The sequence below is a fragment of the Tribolium castaneum genome, unplaced genomic scaffold, assembly GCF_031307605.1.
Source record: "Tribolium castaneum strain GA2 unplaced genomic scaffold, icTriCast1.1 ptg000116l, whole genome shotgun sequence".
Lineage (NCBI taxonomy): Eukaryota > Metazoa > Arthropoda > Insecta > Coleoptera > Tenebrionidae > Tribolium > Tribolium castaneum.
In genome coordinates this window covers 20,001-26,507 of record NW_026986712.1, presented here as the reverse complement: position 1 = coordinate 26,507, position 6,507 = coordinate 20,001, and positions in this window count along the sequence as shown.

Below are 6,507 nucleotides of genomic sequence, written 5' to 3'. Positions count from 1 at the left end.
TAGGAAATTTTATCAGCTTTAATTTGAAAAAAAGATAAAAATTGATAGGAGTAAATGTTTTCGAGATATAAGCCAAAAACCAAAGTGAAAACTGTAACAGTTACTGAACAAAAATGTGATTTAGTTTTCAATGTTTAAGACGAAGACGAAAATGCAGCATTTACTGTCACCTCTTTTTTCTTCTAATTAAGTATTGGACCCAATAAATTAAGTGTATTTTTAATCATAAGACATTTTCTGTTAAAGCACATTTTTTTTAATTATTAATTATTTTCAAACTTATATCTCGTTTATGGTTAGTTCTACATGAAAAATGCAAATAACTATTTTGTAGGAAATTTTATCAGCTTTAATTTTAGTAAAAAGATAAAAATTGATAGGAGTAACTGTTTTCGAGATATAAGCAAGAAACTGTTACCTTAATTAAGCGCTTGCATATAAACAAATTTAGTAATATTAGTATTATTATTATTAATGTTATTGTTATTAATAGGACGACTAAAGACGACTCTGAAACATTTAGTGACTTTTATGTCTTCTCCTTTTTCCTCTACTAAAGTGTTAGACACAATTAATTTAGTTTAATTCCGGTTTTTCAAGCATTTTATTTTAAAGCAAATTTTTGTTAAATATTATTTATATCCAACTCTATAACTCGTTTATGCTTGGTCCTACAAGAAAAATGTAAATAACTATTTTGTTGGAAATTTTATCAGCTTTAATTTTGAAAGAAAAATAAAATTTGATAGGAGTAACTGTTTTCGAGATATAAGCAAAAAATCAATAAGAAAACTGTAACTGTTATTGAACAAAAATGTAACTCAGTGTTCAATGTTTGAGACGAAGACAAAAATGCAGCATTTAAAAACGACTCTAAAGACGTCAGTGACTTTTATGTCACCTCCTTTTTCTTCTAATAAAGTATTGGACCCAATAAATTAAGTGTATTTTAAATCACAAGACATTTTCTGTTAAAGCACTTTTTTTTTAAATATTAATTATTTTCAAACTTATATCTCGCTTATGGTTAGTCCTACATGAAAAATGCAAATAACTATTTTGTAGGAAATTTTATCAGCTTTAATTTTAGTAAAAAGATAAAAATTGATAGGAGTAACTCTTTTCGAGATATAATCAAGAAACCAAAAAACTGTTACCTTAATTAAGCGCTTGCATATAAACAAATTTAGTAATATTAGTATTATTATTATTAATGTTATTGTTATTAATATGACGACTAAAATCGACTCTCAAGACTTTGGTGACTTTTATGTCTTCTCCATTTTCCTCAACTAAAGTGTTAGACCCAATTAATTTGGTTTAATTTTAGTTTTTCAAACATTTTATTTTAAAGCAAATTTTTGTTAAAGATTATTTATATCCAACTCTATAACTCGCTTATGGTTGGTCTTACAAAAGAAATGCAAATAACTATTTTGTAGAAAATTTTATCAGCTTTAATTTTGAAAGAAAGATAAAATTTGATAGGAGTAACTGTTTTCGAGATATAAGCAAAAAACCAATAAGAAAACTGTAACTGTTACTGAACAAAAATGTAACTCAGTTTTCAATGTTTGAGACGAAGACAAAAATGCAGCATTTAAAAACGACTCTGAAGACGTCAGTGACTTTTATGTCACCTCTTTTTTCTTCTAATAAAGTATTGGACCCAATAAATTAAGTGTATTTTAAATCACAAGACATTTTCTGTTAAAGCCCTTTTTTTTTAAATATTAATTATTTTCAAACTTATATCTCGCTTTTGGTTAGTTCTACATGAAAAATGCAAATAACTATTTTGTAGGAAATTTTATCAGCTTTAATTTTAGTAAAAAGATAAAAATTGATAGGAGTAACTGTTTTCGAGATATAAGCAAGAAACTGTTACCTTAATTAAGCGATTGCATATAAGCAAATTTAGTAATATTAGTATTATTATTATTAATGTTATTGTTATTAATAGGACGACTAAAGACGACTCTGAAACATTTAGTGACTTTTATGTCTTCTCCTTTTTCCTCTACTAAAGTGTTAGACCCAATTAATTTAGTATAATTTCGGTTTTTCAAACATTTTATTTTAAAGCAAATTTTTGTTAAAGATTATTTATATCCAACTCAATAACTCGCTTATGGTTGGTCCTACAAAAAAAATGCTAAAAACTATTTTGTAGGAAATTTTATCAGCTTTAATTATGAAGGAAAGATGAAAATTTATAGGAGTAACTGTTTTCGAGATATAAGCAAAAAACCAAAGTGAAAACTGTAAAAGTTACTGAACAAAAATGTAATTCAGTTTTCAATGTTTGAGACGAAGACGAAAATGCAGCATTTAAAAACGACTCTGAAGACTTCAGTGACTTTTAAGTCACCTCCTTTTTCTTCTAATAAAGTATTGGACCCAATAAATTAAGTGTATTTTAAATCACAAGACATTTTCTGTTAAAGCACTTTTTTTTTAAATATTGATTATTTTCAAACTTATATCTCGCTTATGGTTAGTCCTACATGAAAAATGCAAATAACTATTTTGTAGGAAATTTTATCAGCTTTAATTTTAGTAAAAAAATAAAAATTGATAGGAGTAACTGTTTTCGAGATATAAGCAAGAAAGTGTTACCTTAATTAAGCGCATGCATATAAGCAAATTTAGTAATATTAGTATTATTATTATTAATGTTATTGTTATTAATTTGACGACTAAAAACTTGAGACGAAAATGCAGCATTTAAAAACGACTCTGAAGACTTCAGTGACTTTTATGTCACCTTCTTTTTCTTCTAATAAAGTATTGGACCCAATAAATTAAGTGTATTTTAAATCACAAGACATTCTCTGTTAAAACACTTTTTTTTAATTATTAATTATTTAACTTATATCTCGCTTATGGTTAGTCCTACATGAAAAATGCAAATAACTATTTTGTAGGAAATTTTATTAGCTTTAATTTTAGTAAAACGATAAAAATTAATAGGAGTAACTCTTTTCGAGATATAATCAAGAAACCAAAAAACTGTTACCTTAATTAAGCGCTTGCATATAAACAAATTTAGTAATATTAGTATTATTATTATTAATGTTATTGTTATTAATAGGACGACTAAAGACGACTCTGAAACATTTAGTGACTTTTATGTCTTCTCCTTTTTCCTCTACTAAAGTGTTAGACCCAATTAATTTAGTTTAATTTCGGGTTTTCAAACATTTTATTTTAAAGCAAATTTTTGTTAAAGATTATTTATATCCAACTCAATAACTCGCTTATGGTTGGTCCTACAAAAAAAATGCTAAAAACTATTTTGTAGGAAATTTTATCAGCTTTAATTTTGAAGGAAAGATAAAAATTTATAGGAGTAACAGTTTTCGAGATATAAGCAAAAAACCAAAGTGAAAACTGTAACAGTTACTGAACAAAAATGTAATTCAGTTTTCAATGTTTGAGACGAAGACGAAAATGCAGCATTTAAAAACGACTCTGAAGACTTCAGTGACTTTTAAGTCACCTCCTTTTTCTTCTAATAAAGTATTGGACCCAATAAATTAAGTGTATTTTAAATCACAAGACATTTTCTGTTAAAGAACTTTTTTTTTAAATATTGATTATTTTCAAACTTATATCTCGCTTATGGTTAGTCCTACATGAAAAATGAAAATAACTATTTTGTAGGAAACTTTATCAGCTTTAATTTTAGTAAAAAAATAAAAATTGATAGGAGTAACTGTTTTCGAGATATAAGCAAGAAACTGTTACCTTAATTAAGCGCTTGCATATAAGCAAATTTAGTAATATTAGTATTATTATTATTAATGTTATTGTTATTAATTTGACGACTAAAAACTTGAGAGCATTTAAAAACGACTCTGAAGACTTCAGTGACTTTTATGTCACCTTCTTTTTCTTCTAATAAAGTATTGGACTCTATAAATTAAGTGTATTTTAAATTACAAGACATTCTCTGTTAAAACACTTTTTTTAATTATTAATTACTTAACTTATATCTCGCTTATGGTTAGTTCTACATGAAAAATGTAAAAAACTATTTTGTAGGAAATTTTATCACCTTTAATTTTGGTGTAAAAGTAAAAATTGATAGGAGTAACTGTTTTCGAGATATTAGCAAAAAACAAAGAAACTGTTACCTTAATTAAGCGCTTGCATAGAAGCAAATTTAGTACTATTAGTATTGTTATTATAAATGTTATTGTTATTAAAATGACGACTAAAGACAACTCTAAGACTTTTGTGACTTTTATGTCTCCTCTTTTTTCCTCTACTAAAGTGTTAGACACAATTAATTTAGTTTAATTTCAGTTTTTCAAACATTTTATTTTAAAGCTAATTTTTGTTAAATATTAAATTGCCTAAAAACACAGATCACACATGATCTTTTGCATAGAAATGAGAAAACGCTTATGTAACACACAAAATAAGCTCCATTTTTCCTTATTAAAAGTGTTATTATTATTATTACTTTTGTTACTATTACTAATATTATTATTATTATTATTATTAATATTATTATTATTATTATTATTATTATTATTATTATTATTATTAACTTTTGTATAGTAAATGTTTTTATACCAGTTTTAAAATGAGTTATTAATTTTAGACAATTTCTTGCCTAAAAACACAGATCACAGATGATTTCTTGCATAGAAATGAGAAAACGCTCATATAACACACAAAATAAGTTTCATTTTTGCTTAGAAAACTAAGCTTACTTTTATTACTTTTATTATTTTTATTATTATTATTATTATTGTTATTATTATTATTATTACTATTATTAAAAACTTATATTAAACAGACCGAAAACGTCGTATTCTGACACATAAAAACGAATTACGTTATAGACTTGACGAGAACGGCGCATCTCGGACCCTTATAGGACTCTTATTGGGTCAAAAAGTATCAGTTTGTATTAAAACAAATTATTTTTGTTGACTCTCAGTCTGAATTGTTCATCAGTTCAAACAAAAACGGCTTATTTTAGACGATCTTTTGCTTTGAACAAAAAAACTTACCATATAAAGCGTTGTTTTAAAGCAAAGTATTACCTTTTGCAACAAGAAATTTCACGTCAAAGAAACTGAAAACTTCGTATCCATGCATAAATATCGAATTACGTATTAGTTTAGGCAAATACAGTTTATTTTAAACGATTCCTTGCTATAAACAAGAAAAATTTTATCAAGCATATTGAAAACGTCTTATTCTCGAAAATAAGAGCAAATTATGTATCAGTTTTAACAAAAGCGGATTACTCTGTTTGATTCTATGCTTAGAGTAGAGTAAACTACTATAAAACGTAATGAAAACTCTATATTCAAGCTCAAACGAACAAATTACGTTATAGTTTTGGCAAAAAAAATATTTCGGACGATTACATACTTCGAAGTAAGCAAACTTTAATTGAACAAGTGCAAAAGCTAATACTTTGCTTTAAAATAACGATTTATGTGGTAATATGGTATTTTGCATCTGTCCTATAAAAGTTTACTCGTTTCGCTCCATTGAATCATTCGAAATAAATTATTTTGACACAACAACAACGAAAATAATTTGTTTTTGTTTAAACTGTATCATAAGTCGCTTTTATAAAACGAACTAAGACGTTTGGCATTTGTTTAGTAAAAGTTTTCTCGTTTGGGGGCATAAAATCGTTTGAAATTAACAGTTCTGGTCAAAACTATAACGCAAATTATTTCTTTGAGACGAAATTTAAAGTTTTCAGTAAGTTTTATACAAGTTTACTCTATTCTAAGTAAAGGAGTAATCAGGATAAATTGCTTTTATCTAGAGTAATATATAATTTGCAGTTTTCAGCCAGAATAAGACGTTTTTAATCTTTTTAATGTAAGTTTTTGTGTTCAAAACAAAAGATCGTCTAAAAACGTAATTCGAATTTCTGTGCCTGAATAAGGGGTTTTCAGTTTCTTTGATGTAAGGTTTCTTGTTTGTAACAATGAATTAACAAAAATAATTGGTTTTTATCCAAACTGTGGCATGAATCAGCTTTAAGACTATAACGCAAATCTTTTGTTTTGTGCTAAAATAAGACGTTTTTAGTCAGTTTGATATAAGTTTTCTTGTTCAAAGCAAAATATTGTCGCAAATCAACCGTTTTTGTCTAAACTGATACAAAATTCAGTGGTTTGTGTCCGAATAAAAAGTTTTCAGATTCTTTAATGTTAGGTTTGCTGCTTCTAACAAAGAATCAACGAAAATATTTTGTATTAATACAAACTGCAATATAAAATGTCTTTATAGGACAAAACATGATGTTTGGCATCTGTTTAATAAAAATTTACTCGTTTGGAAGCATAGAATCATTCCAAATAAGCTATTCTCGTCGAAACTATAATGTAATTAGTATTTTGTGCTAGAATACAGCGTTTTTGTTAGATTTATTAACAATTTTGTCTATTTTAAGCAATGAAACGAATAGGATTAGCTGCCTTTATCCAAAGTGATACATAAATTGCTCTTTTATGCCAGATTAAT